General features: G+C 38.6%; 1 long non-coding RNA gene across 1 annotated transcript in view; it reads left to right on the top strand.

Annotated features, from left to right (window-relative positions):
• The window catches only part of LOC116665688, a 92,102-nt gene extending 72,593 nt beyond the window's left edge, over positions 1-19,509 (top strand). The window contains exons 3-5 of the long non-coding RNA XR_004322321.1: positions 11,767-11,885; positions 12,749-12,848; positions 19,415-19,509. This is a non-coding gene — a long non-coding RNA (uncharacterized LOC116665688). The remainder of the gene's footprint in view (positions 1-11,766; positions 11,886-12,748; positions 12,849-19,414) is intronic.
• The last annotated feature ends 830 nt before the right edge of the window (positions 19,510-20,339 follow it).

The raw sequence follows: 20,339 nt of genomic DNA, 5'->3' as shown, positions 1-20,339 counted from the left end.
TCTGAAAGATTTTACTTTATGTTTTTTCTTAAATTTTTATAGTTTACATTTTGCAATTAAGTCTGTGACCCATTTCCAGTTAATTTTTGTATAAGTTGTGAGAATTAGGTTGAATTTCTGTTTCTGATTTTTTTCCGCTCTGCATAATTGGATCAAGACCATTTATTGAAATGGTTCTTTCCTCCATTTAATTGCTTTTGCACCTTTGTCAAAAATCAGTTGGGCATGTTAATTCTATTTCTGGGTTCTTTGTTCTGTTCCATTGATCTATATGGTTATCCCAATGCCAGCATTACACAGTTTTGGTTACTGTAGCTGTATAGTAAGCATCACAAAACATATTAGGATATGTTCCATCATCTTTTATTTTCTGAAAGAAATTCTATAGAATTGTTGTCAGTTCTTTTTTAAATATTTGATAAAATTCTTTAGTGTAACCATGTAGGTTTGGAGATTTCTGTGAGAAGTGTTTAACTTACAAATTCGATTTCCTTAATATTTAGAGGGCTATTCAAATTGTCTATATCCTATTGAGTGAGTTGTGGTACTTTGGGTTTCTCAAGGAGTTGGCCCTTTTTGTCTAAATTGTACAATTCATGTGTATAAAGTTGTTTGAAAGCATTCCTTTATTTTCCTTTTGACATCTGCAGCATCTCTGTACTGTACTGTTTCATTCCTAATACTGGTCATTTGTGTTCTCAACTTCTTTTCTTTGTCAGTCTTCCTACAGGTTTGTCCACTTAGATCTTTTCAAAGGACCAGCTCTTTGTCTCATCTATTTTGTTTATTGTTTTTCTTTTTTCAACTTTGTTGACTTCTGTTTAAAGAATTTTCTTTAGCCATTCTTTTACATTAGGTCTGCTAATAACAGGTTCCTTAGTTTTCTTTCATCTGAGAATGTCTCTATTTTTTCTCCATTACTGGTGAATATTTTCACTGAGCAGGGGATTCAGGTTGATAGTTATTTCCTTCAGCATTGGAAAAATATTTTGCCAATTCCTCTGGCCTCCATGATTTCTGATGAGAAATCCACGGTCATTGGAATTGCTTTTCCCTTTTAGGTAAGGTGTCATTTTTTTCTCTCTGCTAATTTTTTATTTGTCTTTAATCTTCAGATGTTTAATTATGATGTGTCTTGGCATAGATTTGTTTGGATTTACCCTGTTTGAGACTCACTATGTTTCTTAAATCTGTAGGTTTTTGTCTCTTCCCAGATTTAGGAAGTTTTCAGACATTATTTCTCTGAGTACTCCTTCAGGGCACCCTTGTTTTTTCTCTTCTTCCGAGAATCTGATGCTATTAATGTTAGGACTTTTATTACCATCCCACAGGTCTCCAAGGAGGCTCTGTTCATAATTTTTTCAGTCATATTTTTCTCTGTTTCTCAAATTAGGTAATTTCTATTGTTCTGTCTTCTAGTTCACTGATTCTTTCCTCTGTCCCCTCCATTCTGCTCTTCAGTCCCTCCACTGAACTTTTTATTTTGGTTACTGCATTTTTCCACTCTAAAATTTCCATTGGCTTCTTCTTTATATCTTCTATTTCTTTGTTGAGAGTTTCCATTTCTTTGCTGAGGCTTTCCAATTTCCACTCATTTTAAGCATATTCATGATTACACAGAGTACACAGTCATAGTAAAGGGAGATTGCATTTTGACACCGAGGCAGCAGGCCTAGAGAGTGAATGATCCTAATAATTTCAAGAGGTTAGAGGACTCCAGGAGCAATGTGTCAAGAATAAAAAAAAAAATGAAACCAGCAAATATGTTTGCATGTATCACTGGGAGTTTTGTAGTTTTATAATTCTGTTGGAGAATTGACTTAGAGCTAAGTAACTAGAAAACAAATCTAATTTAAATAATGATAGATAATTATAACATCCAGAGAAAATAAAATTTATATACAAAATGAAATATCTCATAATATACTAAATGGATAAGTTATAAATATGTATAATCACAGTATTGTCAATGATTATTGATTTCACCCATATTATAAGATTTAAAATTAGAGGAGAGTGGTATGTAGCAGGGGCTAGTAATTGGGGCAGTTACCAAGTTAATGGAGCTAAATCTTTATTATTCTTAGCAGTAAGTCAATATATAATATATAAGGAGAACATGTAGTCCTAAGGCAAATGTTCTAAAGAACTATTAAGAGAGTTAAACGTGTTTGACTCTGGAAAGTAGAAATTAGAGATGGGAAGGGCAGAGTAAATATAGGACTGTGGTTTTGTTCTTGTTGTTATAAGCCTGTAGCTCTCTAATAAAAATGAAGATTACATTTTTAGAAACTATATAGATTTCAACTTACATTTTAAAAGTGCTCTCCCAGTAGTGGAGTTGGTAACTAATAAACCTTCAAGTGGCCTAGGTATGTGCTGTTTGTTATTGGAAGGATTTCTGAATCGTGAACCACTTTTCAATAGTTGTAAGTCAAACAATGATATTTCTATTAGAAATCCCATAATATTCTGTAAACTGTAAGAAAGTCTTTATATAATTTTTTAAGACTTCCAGCTAAATCTTCAAGGTTTCCCTGCTCCACTTTCTCTGGTATCAAATCTGAAAGAAGGGACAGGGAGAGAGAGAGAGGAAGAAACTTTTAATATTACAAAAATAGTTTTACAAAAGTATTTTTAATACTTTCAATAAACTACAAAAATACTTATAACAAACTGCATCAATAAAAGTTTGTCACAGGAAAAACTTATAAAAGTTTTAAAGATTTCCTTGTCCTACCTGCTAGTTTCCTTTCCCTTGACTGTGTGTCTTCATAAGTGTCTTCGTGGCTTCTCTTTGCCATTCCTTTCTGCCAAAACCTATGAAAAGGAAAGGAGATGGTCTGAGTCTGTCATATCTTAGCATATCATAAGTCTTCATATCTGTTTGTAAGTTAAGCTCAGTCATGCTAGGTTAAAAGGCAAAATCTCAGTGACTTGACACAGTTTCTTTCTCAGTCCCACAAAGTCTGCTGCAGGGTTTGGGCAGCGCTCCAGGGCAACCAGCCTCCATGTGGTGACTCTGCATTCCAGAGCTCTTAGAACTGTTGGCACTGCCACATCAATGAATGCTTCTACAATTGCTGCAACAGAGAAAGAGACCAGAGAGAATCGTGCACCAGTTCATAAATGCTTCTGCCTGGAAATGATAATTGCACTCAAACTTCATTGACTAAATCAAGTCACAAGTCACATCTTACTTCAAAGCATGCCTGCAGGGAAAGCATTTCTAAAAATCGTGGTCAGCAATAATAATGTCCACTGCATAATGTTACTGCTCATAAAGTCATTTAAATTTAGGCATTAATACTAGTGATGAAATGCAAGATTTTGTTCCTGTTAAAAGAATTTCAGTCACTAGTGAGGAAGGAGAAAAAGCAAATTTAGGAAAGAGATTTTGCCTGATGTTCTTTAAAAGTAAACATGCATCTGAGGAAGATGAGCACTTCAGAAAATGTGAGGTAGATATCACCCTAAAATTATCTAATGCTTGTATTTGCAACTTGTGGGTTGCAAATCCTTTGGAAGAGCGTCTCACATTCATATTTTACCAAGAAATGTCTATAGTTTGGAGCAATAATGCATTTTAAGCTCATTTGTGCTAATATTTTACAAATTATGAGTTCATTTAAAGATGTTAAGTTCTTAGCTACTTCATGATACTGTCTTAATGGATGAGAGCTTTCTTTAGAGTCATCTTCCCCTACTAGCTAAGAAAAATTTTAAATGATGCATGAGGTGACTGCACATCCTTGGTTATTATGCTGATGACTAGCATAATATCTAGCAAACCCATTATGACTCTCTAGGACCTGGGGAAGTGTAAGTTTGTTGGGCGTACTATTTACTACTCATTATGGCCCAGTCATTTAATAATACTTTAAAGTTAGATTTCAATGTGTAAGATATAAATTATTTTTATTTGTGGTAGACCCCATAGGTATTCCCCAGATCTCCCTCCAGAAATGAAGGTCTTATTTCCCCCAGCTGCTGGAAATACTTTGAAAAGATAGCCCTCATTTATCAATCTTCTTTAGGAACTGCCTTATTGAAAAAAACTGGCTTGCCCAAGGTCATGCCTCCTCCTAAGAGTAATCAACTTCTCATGAATGGTCAAGTCATGTAAAGAAAGGGACATAAAAGTCTAATTTCCTCCTCCCAGCTCAAGAACACAGAGCTGGATCAGCTGAGTCCTCTCTGGGAGAGGATAACAACTCAACTTCTCTTTCTGCCCAGTCGTGTTTTCTTATCCTCTCTTCCTTAGGTGTTGGTCCTCAAAGCATTTTCCAATAGATATTCTACACATCAATTTTAGTACTAGAGGCTGTTCCTTGAACAGCCCAACAATGACTTTGTCCAATGATGACAAAAGAGATTCCTGTCCAGGAGAGATGTTAGCTCCAAAGATTATGTTTTTATTGCCTTCATGGAATTAACCAGTTTTATATCTGATTTAGCAGTTTCATCCCAGTGTTCTTTCTTTCATGGACTTTATATAATATGATTAGTTTCCAATATCTTCCATTGAACCAATTTTGTCATCTTTTTAATTTCATCATTAGTAAGTTAAATACCAGTTTGGCAAATGTTTACTATTTACTTGTATGAGAATTAGGGATTTTAAAAATATTTTAAAGCTTATAGTATCCTTCTTAAATTCTGTAACCTTAGTCCAATGTTTTTAAGTCTTAGAAGACTCAGTTTGCTCATTTGCCTCACAGAGTTTATTGCAAAGAGTTTATTGTAGAGTTATTGTCAAATGCCTACCACACAATAAGAACTCAATATGCTGTAGCTGTCACTCATATTTTCCACGGGAGTTTTTGTTATGCTTATTTCAATTGAATAATAAAAATACAAATACTATCATATGGAAAATTATGAGAAATATTTGACACTAAATATATATCCTTAGACTTATAAAAGCTAGGAACTAATGGGGTCATTCTAGAACAATGTCTTCTATGGTATAAAACTCCTCCCCAGACCTGTCTGGACATTCCGGTGAGGGAGAGCTCATTATCACTCAAAAAGTATTATTGGGAAGTTCCAACAGGTCAGAAGTTTCTCATATTAGAAAGCCAAAAACTGACTCAATTTAAATCTTCAAATACTAATCATAGCTTTCCTCCACTACATTACAGAAAAAGAAGAAAAACAAGCTAATAGTAATCGATCACATGCCATGAGCATCTCTCCGTATATACATCATATATTTTCACTCTCCTATCAGTCCTCTGAATTAGATTATCATTATTTCAAATTCACAGATGATAAAGCTGAATTTAGAGAGGTTAGACAACTTTCCCAAGATTACACAGGTCAAAGCCAGGATTTGAATCCAGATGTATCTGATCTCAAAGGCTTTGGTCTACTCCCGAGACAGTCTTTACTCCTCCTCTTTATTATATTGGTTTTCCTTCAAGCAAACCCCTTCTACTACCTCTTCTCCATTCATTTCAAATCCCCAATACCCCACCCAGCAAATAAGACCTATCAGTCCCTTGTGTATCCAAAGGCTCTGAAGATCATAAACTCATAAACTTAGTTAAATCTGTCTTCCACATTATAGCTCTTCAACATTTGGAGCTAATTACTGTATCTCCCTTGAGAGTTTTCTTTGTGCAGACATCCTTCAATTAGTTCAGTTGACTTTCCATGACAAGATTGCAAAAATATACACTATTCTTTTTGCCTTCAGCTTAGCATGCTGGTAGACATGGACTGTCCCTCTTAAAATTCAGTACCTAAGAATGAACCTAACGTGGTAGAAATAGTCTAACAAGTATGGGTTAGTACCTTATGATGGACTCTTATTCTGACTCTAAGCCTGTGACAGGTAGCTCAAATTCTATTAACTTTTTGGTCATTAAGTATGAGAGGTCATACTTAATAAGTAAGAGTGACCCTCCAGTGAAATGCAGTGGCTGAGATGTTTTCTTATGAGCATCTGTTTTAATGAAGACTCTCTTTTACCTGTGCAGTTGATTTCTTGAAACCAAGTACAAAATATTGTGTCATTTCCAATTAATTTTGCCTTGTCTGTTTTGGCCCATTACTTCAGCCTGTCAAGATCTCTCTCAGCCTTGATTCTGTTTTCAAATATGTCACTTAACCTCAAGCAATTCTGGTTAGTTAGCAATCTTCACAAAAATGTAGGGCAGCTAGGACTCTTATTATAGTCTTGCTGACTAAGGCAGTCAGCCTTCTTTTACATGATAATGCATACTTTGGGGGTACAGAGTTTAGAAAGCTTTCAGTCTACCCAATTTTACCATCATCCAGGCTATATTCTTCTGTCTTGCCTAGTGCTAGTATAATCTATGGCATATAATATGGGTTTAATAAACATGTCTTAAATATAGTAACAAATTGCCCAAAGCACATGAAGAGATATTTTGGTGAATGCCTTTCTGAAATTAACATATACTATTTCTAAAGCATTTTGTGGCCCTATCCAGTTCAAAAGCCTTGTCAATAAAGGAAATGTGATTAATCTGACATGATTCGATCATGGAAAAACAATACTGGTCTCTAGAGAGCTCTGCCTCCTTTCTAAGAGCTCACAAACTACCATTTAATAATCCGTTGCAGCATCTTTCTCATGATCATGGTGAAGCTTCTGTTCCAAATTTGTGGAACCCAGCTTCTTCATTGTTTCAAAAACTGGGTCTTCAATCACCATTTCCCATAATTTTTCAAAATAATTTTGTGATCCTCTATTAACTTCTTCCAGCTTTCCACTGGGAAAAAAAAATGGGCTTGTGGCTGAGATCTGAAGTTGTTCTACACAGATATTTGCTCAGTTTCTAGCTCCTCATATATCTTGGGCCTCAATATCTTCCTGTGGGTTCTGGTTTTTATATGAGGTACAGTTTTAAAGTTAATTAATAAGGAAAATGAAAGCAGAACAAGTGAGTTTTGTTTCCTTCAAGGAATTCTGCTTTCCCTTGGAAATTTGTTAACATTTGTTTCCTGGTATCTTGTGGAGTGTGAGGTATGTGATGTTGTCACGGGATTGTAAGGCAGAGAAAGGGTGGAGCAGATAATTTATGAAGCTGGCATTTTGGATGGGACAGAAGATGAAGATTGGTTCCAAGGGGCTGGCAGACGATTTCACTTACTTCCATGTGGGAGAGAGCAGAAAACAGAACATCTGGTGGCTGTGAGCTTATCATGATACCATCTCAGCAACATAGACTGTCCCATTTGGTCTTGGCTCTTTAATGAAGAAGCCAGAACGTATAAATACTCTGCGTGCTCTCAGGATGTTAATGTCCAGGAAGCAAGTCTACAGAGAATATCTAATCTAACTCTAACATTATATCATTTCCTGAGGGTACCAAAGGATTCATATTCCTAGGAGAAAGAAAGAGATGAATAAATGGACTTGTCATCACCGCAAACTCACAACTTGATTTGTTAAGACTTTTTGGTTGGTAGGGCCAATTTTGTGCCTCTGTCAGTAGAGAGACTGTGCATCAAACTGATATCCACTGATGGATGATGGCCAAACTGTGTTTATCCATGCGTTTCAAAATTTCCTCCCTTTACTTCCACTATCACAGATATTATCAAGCAGAAAATAGACTGATTCGTTTTTGTTCTCCCCTTTCTTATGCGAATTAAACCCTAAAAGGTAACAAATATTTATAGTGTATCAGCAGTCTGCTAAATATCATAGATGCATAAGTGTGTCTGTATGTAAGTGATACAACTGTTTAATCCTTACATGAATTTGATTTTTACATATATTTCCCTTTGAAAAGGTGAAGAAACTGAAATACCTGGGATAGTGATAGTTAAGTTATCAAGCCCACAGAGCTAAAAAGTGAAAGAACTGGTGGAAAACAGTATGGAGACTCCTCAAAAAACTAAGATAGACTTACCATATGATCCAACAGTCCCACTTCTTGGCATATATCCAGAGGGAACTCTAATTTGAAAAGATCCATGCACCCCAATGTTCATAGCAGCACTATATACAGTAGCCAAGGCATGGAAGCAACCTAAATGTCCATCAACAGACGACTGGATGAAAGTTGTGGTATGTTTATACAATGAAATACTACACAGCCATAAAAAGGAATAGAATAATGCCATTTGCAGCAACATGGATGGCCCTGGAGATCATCATTTTAAGTGAAATAAGCCAGAAAAAGGAAGAAAATTACCATATGAGGAACCTAAAAAAAAGAAAAAAGAGGACACTAATGAACTCATCTACAAAACAGAAATAGACCTGCAGACATAGTAAACAATCTTATGGTTACTGGGAGAAGGGGGATGGAAACGGATAAATTTGGGAGTTTGAGATTTGCAAATGTTAACCACTATATATAAAAATAGATAAAAAAACAAATTTCTCCTGTGTAGCACAGGGAACTATATTCAATATCTTGTAATAACCTTTAGTGAAAAAAATATGAAAATGAATATATGTGTATATATGCAAGACTGGGACATTGTGCTGTACACCAGAAATTGACACATTGTAACTGACTATCTTAAGTTAAAAAAAAAAAGTGAAAGATCTGGGATTTAAGCCAGTTCTGTTGGATTCCAACATTTTCTTTTAACTCCCAAGATGCATTTCCTAAGAGAAGCAATATTAAGAAAAACAAGTGTGACAAATTGGCAACAAATAAGAAGTCACAATGTTAAGACAAGAATATTTATTTAACCAAAAAAAAAGTTCTAGCTGACCTACAAAGTAATGCTTTTTTTTTTTAGCTTTTGGGAAATTCAGAATTGGCGCATTTTGAACATTGTGATATGATTTTGTATGATTTTAAAACAGTGCTTATTTGTGATCAGTAAAACTTGTAGAGAAACAGAATTTATTATGGAATTTAATAAATACTTAAATAGAAAGCAGTTTGAATATGTCTGTGGAAGATTAAAAAGACATAGCTACACAAAAACAACAGTAAAATAAAATCTGTCACCTCTATAATTGCTTGGCAAAGTTTGTATAACCCTACTTAACATTGGGCAGTCTATTATTTGTTTCTAATTGTTTCTTGCATTATATTCTTGCTTCTTCTTTAAGTTCTCTGAGAAGACAAGATTTTAAATTTCTTTGTTGGATGTCATACACCTAGAATGGTACGTGCCACATTTATCACCCTATTAAGGATTAATGTTCTTGATCTCTCTAAACCACACAGTGCCAGGCATACTGTAAACGTTGTCCTGATTTGATAATTTCTTGTATATGTGTTTCTGATTGTGACTTGGTACAGGTTATTGAAGTTATTACAGCTCAGCTGCACATTCACCCTTTTTGCACGCTCTGTGATAACAGAATTGGGCTTTGCAAATATTTCCCCTTTGCCACCTAGCAAGATATTAAGCCTTGTTTATAGAGAGTCTTAGGGGGAGAAGAGTTTCCTCCTCTTGGTTCCCGGGTGGATCTCTTTCCAGGCTCCAGCACAGAGTGCTTCTTCTCCATTGCTTGCCCTCCTATGCTGAGTTCCAGAAGCATGTGCCTTTCTCCAATATCTGGCTGCAGCACGCTCTTTCTAGCTTTCAACTCAAGCATCAATGGCATAGCCAGGGGCTACAGACAGTGCAAGCTGGTGCCCCAGCCTAGATCACTGTGCCCAGCCTCGTGTATACATATGCCCAGGATCCTGCAAGTCTGGTCACCTAGCAGCCCGGCAGCTGACCTTAATTTCTTGCAAATGACCTGGAAATGCCCTGGTCCAAACTACACACAGAAGTGGACTAGACACCTGCAGCACCTGCAGAGGGCAGTCTCCTCTGCCTCCCAGTGGTCACCAGGTATCCCCAGCACCTCACAAGTTTCTGAGGCTTGGTAATTCCCTATGGACAGCCTTCTCTAACACCCAGAGGGAAGATCTCTGGCAAGTTCTACCAGTACACTTCCTCCGTGACTTCCTGCCATCTAGTGAACCATGCCAGCCCCCTCCAGGGAAGCCTGAATCAACCTGGGTGGGGAAGCTTCCTTCCTTGGAGATGATATTTCACCCCAGAGGTGGTGGCTGCTCCTTATATCTGCTACCCTTGTATCCTCTACAGTTCTCTTTACTTCTCACAAGTTAATTCTGTTACTTTATTCTACTGTTAATAATTCTTTATATTAAACTTTACTTTTTCTAAACACTTTATGGTTTTTTGTCTCATGACTTGACCCTGACTGATACAGACATCTTAGTCAGAAACTACTCTTGATTTGGTCCTTTGTTTGGGCAACACATAGAGATAAAGAGAGAGAGAATAAATGTAAGTCATTTAAAAAAGCAATCTAACCTATATTGAATTCTTATTACATACAGGGCATGATGCTAAGCCCCTGATGGACACTAGTCTCTTCACTCTCACAGTACCCTGCAGAGTGTGCCTTATTTAATACTATGTCATAGATGCAGAAACTTGCTCAGATTCACACAGCCAGTGGTGGCAGTGTTTCCCACTGCAGAGCTCTGATTTTGCAAAAACACTCACTATACAGCCCTCCAAATTACATGTATCTTAGACTAAGATTTAAAATGTTCTTTTAAAATATAAAGTGTTCCTTCTCATATTATAATATCCTAGGTCTTGAAATATCCCAAATTTTAATAAATGGACTGTTGTATTAGTATGCTTTGGCTGCTATAACAAAATACTATAGACGGGGTGGTTTTAACAGCAAACATTTATTTCTCATAGTTTTGGAGGCTGGAAAGTCAATGTGCTGGCCCATTGGGTTCCTGGTGAGAGCCCTATTCTTGGCTTGTAAATAGCAGCCTTCTCTCAGTGTCCTTACCTGGTGGAGAGACAGAGTGAACTCCAGTCTCTCTTCCTCTTCGTAAAAGGACACTCATCCACCTCAGGGACCCCACCCCCGTTACCTCATCTAAACCCGGTTATCCAAATTCCATCACATTGTGGGTTAGGGCTTCAACATATGAATTTTGAGGGGACACAAACATTCAGTTCATAACAGCTGTGGAGAAATTAAATATTGGTATCATTTTTTATACTAGTTCCTTGTTTTTATGTGAAGTGGTTTTAACATAGAACTAAAGGAAAGAACTAAAGTTCATCTAGGTCATTGCCTAAACTTCAAGTTCTGTAGTCAAATAATTCAATAAAGAATGAGGCGTGAAGGATTTTTTCTCTAATAAAAACTGTAGTTGGTATTTCTAAGATAAGTTGTCTAATTATTCACTAATTATAAATCCTTGTAGTCCTATTGCTATTTATATTATCCCATGAAAAAAATATTAAGTATCCAAGCTAACATTTATAGGATATAGTACAGTCAAATTCAATTTGCTGTATCTGCAAAATTTCTCCATTGATTATTTTCTTTTAGTATTCAAGCTGACATTCTAATTACAGAAAATGAAATGTTTATCTAGGAATATCATTCAAAAAGAGTAAGGGATTAATGGTCTAGGCAGAACTAGAAAGGGAAAAAAATTAAATGGAGAGAAAAATTTATACTCTTCAAATTAATTCTCTAAAATTTGTTTCTGTGAAAGTAAAATGAATTAATGATAAGTGGTACTAGCCAGTTCTGTATCGTGTGTTTGTGTGTGTGTGTCTGTGTGTGTATATACAACTCTATCAATTTCTTTCTCAGTTCTACTTCATTATAGGTATGTGAGCTTGGGCAGATTTTTTAAGCCTCTGAAACATTTATCAATAAGTAAGTATAATTACTACCTTGCAGGTGGTTGTAAGTGTAAGTGATCATAGATATGCACATGTGGAAAGCCTCAACAAATTTATCTCCTCTGTGCCCTTTCTCAGGGGACTGGTGGAAGATGTGCTTCACTCAACCAATAAAAGGAAGACATGAGATTCAAGAAACTAGAGATGCAACACAGGAGAGGAGTAGAAGAAATCACACCCCTTGTCTTCTGGTCATGGTGAGGAGAACTACTACTAACTACAAACTACTAACTACTAATTACTAACTACTAATTACTGGGTTAGAGCAGGAAGATGGAGGGCTGAAGGAAAGGTACCACTAACAAAACCAAATCTGATCAATTACCCAGTGTGTTTGAAGATATCAAGAGGGCATGAATAAGTGATTGAGACATAGAAATAGTAGCTATTAACTCCAGGATACTCAACCTTGTACAACAAAAGAAAAGTAGACCACGTGGCTCAGCTATGAATAATATTTACAGTCGGTATACAGTCTAAATACAGTATTGAGAGAACAAAATATATTGAGATGATGGGAGGAGGGCTATAAGGGAGCTAAATCCTCACCTCCCAATAATAGGAAACCATAAAATATTACATAAAACTGAAAAAAAATCAAGAAATGGAAATATAAGCATTTTTGTTGATAATGATGATAAATACCAGGAGAAATAGGTAAAAGTCAAATCATTCCACGAAGTGAACATCTACAAACAGCGGCAGTCCCCGCCCACCCATTCTTCCCCCATCTCCCCTTCCCAGAGGACATCACTTCTACTCTTTCAGCGGTTTTGTCTGGTATTTACCAACATGTTTCTAAAAGGTAAGATTCAGTTTGCAAAGAGACAGACTGTAGGTTTATATACCTATCTCAAGGTCCAGTCCGTGGTAAGTAGCTACTCTTACTTCTGTGTGGTTGTTGCCGTTTCGTGAAGAAAGCCTTCGATGTTATGTTACAAGCATTGATATGCATTAGGGGACACACCATTGGGACCATCAAAGATTTCAAGACCCAAGGAACCCTTTGCACTGAGAGTCAGCAAGATGGACTCATTTTGTGCTTTATCTTCCTATGCAGGACACCAAGAGGAGAAGCTAGGCTGGGGAAGGTGGGTGTGGAACTCTGCGCATCAGGGAATGCCTGCCAGGTTGGAGGTACTCTCCCGTAGACAGAGGAGGTGAGTGAGCATGAGCTGTTTGCTGTCAGATGGCATTTGAGGTTACGGTTGTGCCAAGTGCCTACCCTGGACCCATAGTTACTTATGAAAGACATACGCCAGACCTTCCCATAGAACTCCTCCCAGATGCCTAAATGCCACTTCCCAGGAGGGTGACCCTCTGTGCTATGAAGAGGAAAGGAAAGGACATCAGAGTCAGGACTAGGAAGTGCATTGTTTTCTCCTCACGAGTCGGAAAACTAAACCATAAGGTCTGCAAAGGCACAGAGCGCTCTAGGCCAACCAGGAATGACCCTGCTGAATGTGCCCCACTCCCAGAAAATCTGTATGACGAGAGGACCAAGCAGAACCCTAGGCCAGAAGTGCTCTGAAAAGGGGCACTTCTCAACTGTAGTGAACCTTAGTGGCGTTTTAAAAATAAAAAAGAATTCTCAAGAAGTGAAAACACCTATTCCCAGGAACTTGCTTATTAGAGATCAGAGCAGGGCAGTCTCTCTTCCTCTTCTTCCACCACTCTGTTCGGATTTTATACCTTATCAGTAAAGCGGTTGCAAAGCTTGAATGCATCCCAGCCTTCACCTGAGGAGGCTGGCCCGTGTTTGAAGACTCCCTGGAGAGTGACTTGGGAGTACTTAATAGACGCCTCTGGAATACGAGCAGGACTGTTCAGTGGAGCATCCCACTGCGGAGCAGCTGCAACTGCTCTCTTTCCCAGCTGTGCCAGGCCCTCGGCTGCCAGCAGGGGTAAGAGGCAGAGCTTCCCAGAGACCCACAGGGTCATTGCAGGTCTTTGCTGAAGAAAGCTCAGCTTTTAAGAAAGAGGTAACTGTTAATCTTCGGATTAGTGTCTGAGCTTGACTAGTTTTTGCAAAACAAAATATAAATCACGCACGAATTTGCTTTTGCCAGTTGGTGAGCCTAATGCCATCTAGGAATGTTGATTCTGTCAAAGGCACATGGGAACCCACTTCTGGGACTCTGTGGGTCAGCCGCAGTCACTTTGTATCGTGAAGCTTGATCTGCCCTTGGCAGCCTGTGATGCTCAGCGTCAGAGGCAGGCAGGCCCCGCTCCACCCACACATTCTTACAAAGAGGAAAGCTACTTCCTGTTTTTTAAATGGCCTTTTGTTATTGACACCTGTAGGGACGACTGCTTAATAGAAACTCTTTAGATTAGAGGGGTACTAGGCAATCTAATGAGGACTCTGTCTTCCAAAACTCATTTCAGTCAGTAATAACAAAGGGGCAGGAGATTAAAACATCTCCCCAGGCCTCCCAGAGGACAGAGGTCTAAGGAACTTACTCTTAGAACACAGACGTGATCAAAGGAACAACAAACTATTATGGCATCTTAATATGAATGTTCTAAGCCGTGAGACATGTTTGTAATTCCATCACTAAGTTATAAAACAGTTTTTGGCTGCCTTGAGTAATTAGAAGGGTGTTTTTCCTGAAAGTCCCCACATGTCTATAGTAAAAACATCTGTCCAACATCTGCCAAGAGTAAGAATTCACACACTGAGGAAAATTGCTTTCGCTCACGAATAGCAAACCTTCAGTGACAGTCGACAAAAAAAAAAATCTAAGCTTTTATTTTATTGAAATTATGTTTTTGATTTCTGGCATTACAAAAGGAGCATTTAAAATGTAAATTGATTCACAGTGGTCCTGTTAACTGAGGCCAGCTGTGCAGAGGAGGACTAGACATCATTTGGTCTCTTATTTGGTCTTGTTTCCCTTCCCTGGTTTCCTCCATAGGCACCCCTGCAACATGAAAACACACTGTCTACTCAGGTTGCTAAGGTGCAAACAAATGAAACTGATTCATAATTCATAGATCCCTGGCAGGGAAATGCTTCCAGTGTTTCATAGACGAGAGATCAAACTTGTAATCTATTAAGATGAAAAAATGTACAAATCCTATGGCCCCGCAAATTTGTTTCTTGATATCTACCTGCACCAGTCAGCATGTTGTCAGAGAAGCAGACCGCCAGGATATAAATACATATATTTGGGGTTGGACCTTATGCTTTTGTGGGAGCTGGCTGCATAGTCAATATGTGGCCGTTGTTTCTGTGTCTGGTGCAGGAGCTTGAAATCCACAGGGCCGGCGGTCAGGAAGGGAAAATGGAAGTAATGTGGGGGAAGGAAGAACGAACTGGAATCTTGGAGACTGAGGCTGAAGCCACCAGGAAGGATGAGAATCTGCGTTAGACTCTCAGCACCACCGAACTTCTCACTTGGTTGATCAGGGCATCCTACAGGAGGAGCCTACCCATGCCCCCATGGACTAAACACGCACCTATCCCAGGAGACAGAGAAGCTGAAGCAGGAGACCCCACTGGGCTGGCCTAGCGTGACCCAGCTTCTACCCCGGTGCAGTGACAGGAGCCAGTAGAAAGCCATAGGGTACATGAGCTGAGGCATCACCGACCTTCCAGGATAAAAACAATATGGCGCCTGCTAACTTCCACCTTCCAAAGCCCATGAAAAATCCTCCTTAGAGCCCACACTGTGTAGGGACTATGTAAGAGAGAATTCCCAGAAACATAGTTCCAGTTTTGCAAAGGTGAAAAAACACAGATCTGCTCAGCCTACAGAAATACACTCTCATATGCCCCAGGAGGCAGGCATAAAACATGCATGTTACATTGTCTGTATTAAAAATTGGAAACCCCTTAAGACCTGAGCTATAGCCATACTAGACATACCACAATTCCATCAAATGAGGTTGAGCAACGTTTTAATGTGTAAAGAGTTCTATGCCAAATTGTTGGGTATGGAAAGAGTTATATACACAATATGATAGCATGTTTTAAAAACACCTAACACAAAATACTACTAAATGTAGTTGCATGGGTACCTTTATTTATTCAACACATATTTATCACCTACTAAGTGTCAGATACTCTTCTAAGCACAAGGGGTTTAGTAATCTAAAAAACTCTGTCCTCAGAGAGCTTATATTCTAGTTGAGGAGGCAGATGATAAAAAGTAAATAAATAAATAAAATAAGGCATGACTTAGGTGGTGATAAATGCTACAGAGGCAAAGAAAACTAGAGAAAAGAATAATGAACATTCAGAGTGATTGTGCCTTTAGATGAAGAGGCCAGGAAAGGTGATATTTAAGTAAAGGTTGGAAGGAGGTAAGAGAGCTAGTTGTGTGGATATTTGGGGTGAGGGGGTGGTAGTGTTCTCAGATGAGAAACAAACAAGTGCAAAAGCCCTGGGGCATGGGTGTGTCTGGTGTGTTGGAGGAGAAATGAACAAAGGGGAGCAGAGTAACCTGTAAATCAGGTCAAGTAGAACCTGATAGGTCATAAGGCAGACTTCGGATTTTACTCAGCGATAAAAGTCTTCAGAGACGTTCAGGTAGGGAATCTGAAAGTTAAAAGAGATTCTCTTGGCTGCTGTGTTGCGACAAGACTGTAGAGACACCAGAGGGAACATGGACACTAGTTAGGCAGCTACTACAATTATCCAGGCAAGACATGGAGTGGCTTAGACTCCAGTGGTGATGATGAAGTGGTTGGGTTCTGAATACAGTTTAAAGGCAGAGCCTGCAGGATTCCCTGAACCCTGGAAATGGGCTGTGAGAGAGAGAGGAGTCAAGGATGACTCAGCCTGAGCAGTGGAGGTAGGGGAAGCCATGACAGGAGATGAGTTTGGAGCTGGTTGAGTCTGAGACAACTATTAGACATCCCAATGGAATTGTCAAGTGGCTTCTTATCTTTTTGAAGCCACAGTCTTCTCACACCGTATTAAAGATAGGCCTGGCTCTTTGCAACTGCATCTTCCAATGGACACCGCTGCAAAGTTAACTGGCTTACATGTAACCCCTGGAAGTTCAGAAAGGACTTCCAAGGCACGAAGTCTGTGTTCAGAAACAAGGGCATGTGGCTGACCTTCTTCCATCAGCTTGTTTATACTACCCATACCAGAGGGCACATCCTGTACGTGACCTCTTTAACCACAAACACTGGGGAAAATGAAGTAGAATTTAGCTAATAACCTACTTGAATTAAATCTTTCTTTTTTCCTTTCTTGTTAAAGATAACCAGTTGTCTGGCAGATTTTTTTTCCAAACATTTAAATGTGCTGATGCAGCTTATTTTTTGGTTTTGTTTTATTAGACTTAACACGGGAGAAAATGATCAACAAGCCTTGTGCCATCATCATCCTTTTATTTCACAACAGTCGTCTGGGTTTGTGAATGTTTGTTTCCCGAGATAAACTCATGGAAATGCACTGTGGAGATGAATGAACTCTAATTAGTTTAGCACTCCAATTGGGGGGATCTGATTTCATGGAAACAGCACAAGGCTAAAATATCTTACCTTGACACACTTACAGTACAGATGTTTCAAATATGAATGGATGGCATGAATAGCAGAAGCACTTTTAAAAACCAGATTCTTATATTACTATTTTTAATTTTGTACTATCAATTGCTTAAATTAATTTGTAGGCGATAATTTCCATTAATATGAGAGAGTCAGCTTGTCTTCTTTCTCTTTTCTTTGGTTCCCACGTATAAGGGACTGTGGGACTAAATAAATCATTTTATATTCTACATGCAATTCTCCTGCGACAGCCTTTCAAAAATGAGTTAGGAAGCTTGAATATTAAATGCCAGCAATCCATGACTAGGATAAGGTCAGTTTCAAGGATAAAGACGTTTTTGATTTGAGTACTTGGTTACACTTGCATAAAAGCAATTTCAACAATAAGGCTTTGTTATTGTGTCTAATTTATGAAGAAAGTCATTGCTCTCCAATAATTTTACTTAAAAAGATGGTATATAAATTTTCTCTCTCCTCTTTCTGTCTGTCTCTCTCGCTCTCTCTCTCTCAGACACACACACACACACACACACATCCATCACTGAGTTGAATCCCATCACAATGGCTTTTTAATTCTGATAAAACACAAGTTTTTACAGAGAATACAAGCAAAGCTAGCCTGTTGATAATGTCCTGAAGCCTTCCCTTGTGGCTTCTATTTTTGCATTAGTATTGATTTGCCAGGTTTAAACTATCATCATCATCAATGGCACAAGCCTTTGTATGAATATAATTAACTCACTATATTCTGTATTTCACGGCGGGGGAAGGCATAGCTCAGTGGTAGAGTGTGCACCTAGCATGCATGAGGTCCTAGGTTCAACCCCCAGTACCCCTGTCCAAATAATACATAAATAAACCTAATTACTCCCCCCCAAAACCAACAAAAGTAAATAAATTCTGTATTTCAAATCATAAGTCAACCTAACTAGTGAACACTTTTTTTGGACTGTTAAAATTACACATATGTTTGGAAGTAAAAAATTAACTGTTTTTATCCACTAATTTCTATGCACTTACTAACGAAGTCCCTATGATGTGAATAGTTCTAAAAATGCAGAGACCTATCATTGTTGAGAACACTTGAATATTTACTTCGTGTTGTTAGGTGTGACAATGCATTTTAGGTATGCAGCCACATACCTACATTTTTAGGGTACTCTGGGTTGTCTGTGATATTGGGTGCTTTAAAATACCTCACAGAAAGGCATCGATAAAGCACATGTGCAAAATCTTGATAATGGGTGATGTGTATATGAAAGTTCATTAACTATATTCTCTCTTGTGCATGTTTGAAATTTTTCATAATAGAGCGTAAAAATCAGTCCACTTCTATCAATCAGCTCCCTTTTTTACAAATAGTAAAATGAAATTTCTCATACAGAAATGTGATTTCTTATCACTTGGTCCCTATACTGGTGAAAATATGCTGATGTAGGCTGCATATCTAGGCTGACTGTCCACAGAGAGGGCAGGAGAGCTACCATTCAGGGAAAGATCCTTTTTTCCATTTATTTCCAACATGATGGCATTTAATCCATGTGACCTTCTGAAATTTCTGTATTGCCGATGGAAAAACTTGAGACTCAGAAAGAGGTTAAGTAACTTGCCAAATTCACATAAATAGTAAGTGCTGAAGCCAGGCTGTGAATCTAGATGGGAGTGCCTCTAAATATTGTTCTGGGGTCTTTGGGGTGAATTTCTGAAGAAATTTCAATCACCACCGTTAATGTTAATAAGAAACTAAAGCACAATTCTGATCCTGTGTCCTTGCTGCTAGGACATTTAAATGCTTCCTTATTAGCTAAGAGCGAACAAAAAGCCTTAGAAGGCTGACGCGTGTGCTCTTAAATGGCTCCAGCCCTGCCCGTATAACCTCAGTCCCTGCAAGCCCCTCTGTACACACTGTGCTGGTTAATGTTATGGGTCAGTTTGACTGGGTCATGGGATACCCAGATACTTGGTTAAACAGTATTCTGAGTGTGTCTGTGAGGATGGTTCTGGATGAGATTAACATCTGAACCAGAAGACTGAATGAAGCAGATGGCTCTTCTCAGTGTGGGTGAGCTGCGGCCAGTCCACTGAAGGCCTGAATAGGAGAAGGCAGAATAAGAGAGAATTTGCTCTTTCTCAGTGTCCTTGAGTTGGCACTTTTGGTGTTCTCCTGCCTGTGGCTTTGGACTTGGACTGGAATTAAATCATTGGCTCTCTTGGTTCCCAGGCCTTTGGACTCGGACTGGAACCATACCACAGATGCTCCTTGGTCTTCAGCTTGCTGACTGCAGATCCTGGGACTTCTCAGCCTCAGTAACTCCGTAAGTCAATTTCCTTATAGTAAATCACTTCTTATATTATTGGTTCCCAGACTAAGACAGATTTTGGTACTGAGAAGTGGGTGCTGCTATAAGAAATGCCTACAAATGTGGCAGTGGCTTTGGAACTGGGTCATGAGGAGAGTCTGGAAGAGTTTTGAAGTGCATGCTAGAAGAAGCCAACATTGCCATGAAGGAAATTTTAAAGGTAATTCTTTAGAGAGCTCAGAAGAAGAGAGGGAAACTTTCCATCTTAGAAAATACACAAATAATCATTAACAGAATATTATAGAAACATAGAAATGGGGGGCCATTTCTGGTGACGTCTCAGGTGGAAACATGTTGCTGGAAATTGGAGGAAGGGCTATTCTTGTTATGAAGTAGCAAGGAACTTGGGCTGAATTGTGTTCATGTTCCAGTGCTGTGTGGAAGGTAGAACTTGCAAGTGATAAAATTGGATATTTAGTGGAGGAGATTTCTAAGCAACGTATTAAAATCGGTTCCTCCTGACTGCTTGTAGTAAAATGCAGGAAGAGAGAGATGAAATAAAGAAGGAATTGTTCAGCAAAAAGGATCCAAAACGTGAAGATTTAGATACTTCTCATCCTGTCTATATTGCAGAAAAGTGAGAAAGCATGTTCAAAAGGGAACACCAGGGGTTGGATTATCACTCAATAAAGAGATGATGGGATTGTATGAGCAGGGACCTTGCCAGATTGGACTGAAGGGGATAGACAGGGCCTTCTAATCAATACCGCAAGGGTGGGGTCACCCAGAGCCCTGGGGGGAGAGCTCCCTGGAGCCTTCGGGATAATGTCCATGCCCAGCAGAACC

Source organism: Camelus ferus, chromosome 1 (genome assembly GCF_009834535.1).
Source record: "Camelus ferus isolate YT-003-E chromosome 1, BCGSAC_Cfer_1.0, whole genome shotgun sequence".
In the NCBI taxonomy this organism is placed as follows: domain Eukaryota; kingdom Metazoa; phylum Chordata; class Mammalia; order Artiodactyla; family Camelidae; genus Camelus; species Camelus ferus.
This window is presented reverse-complemented; position numbering and strand designations above follow the sequence as displayed.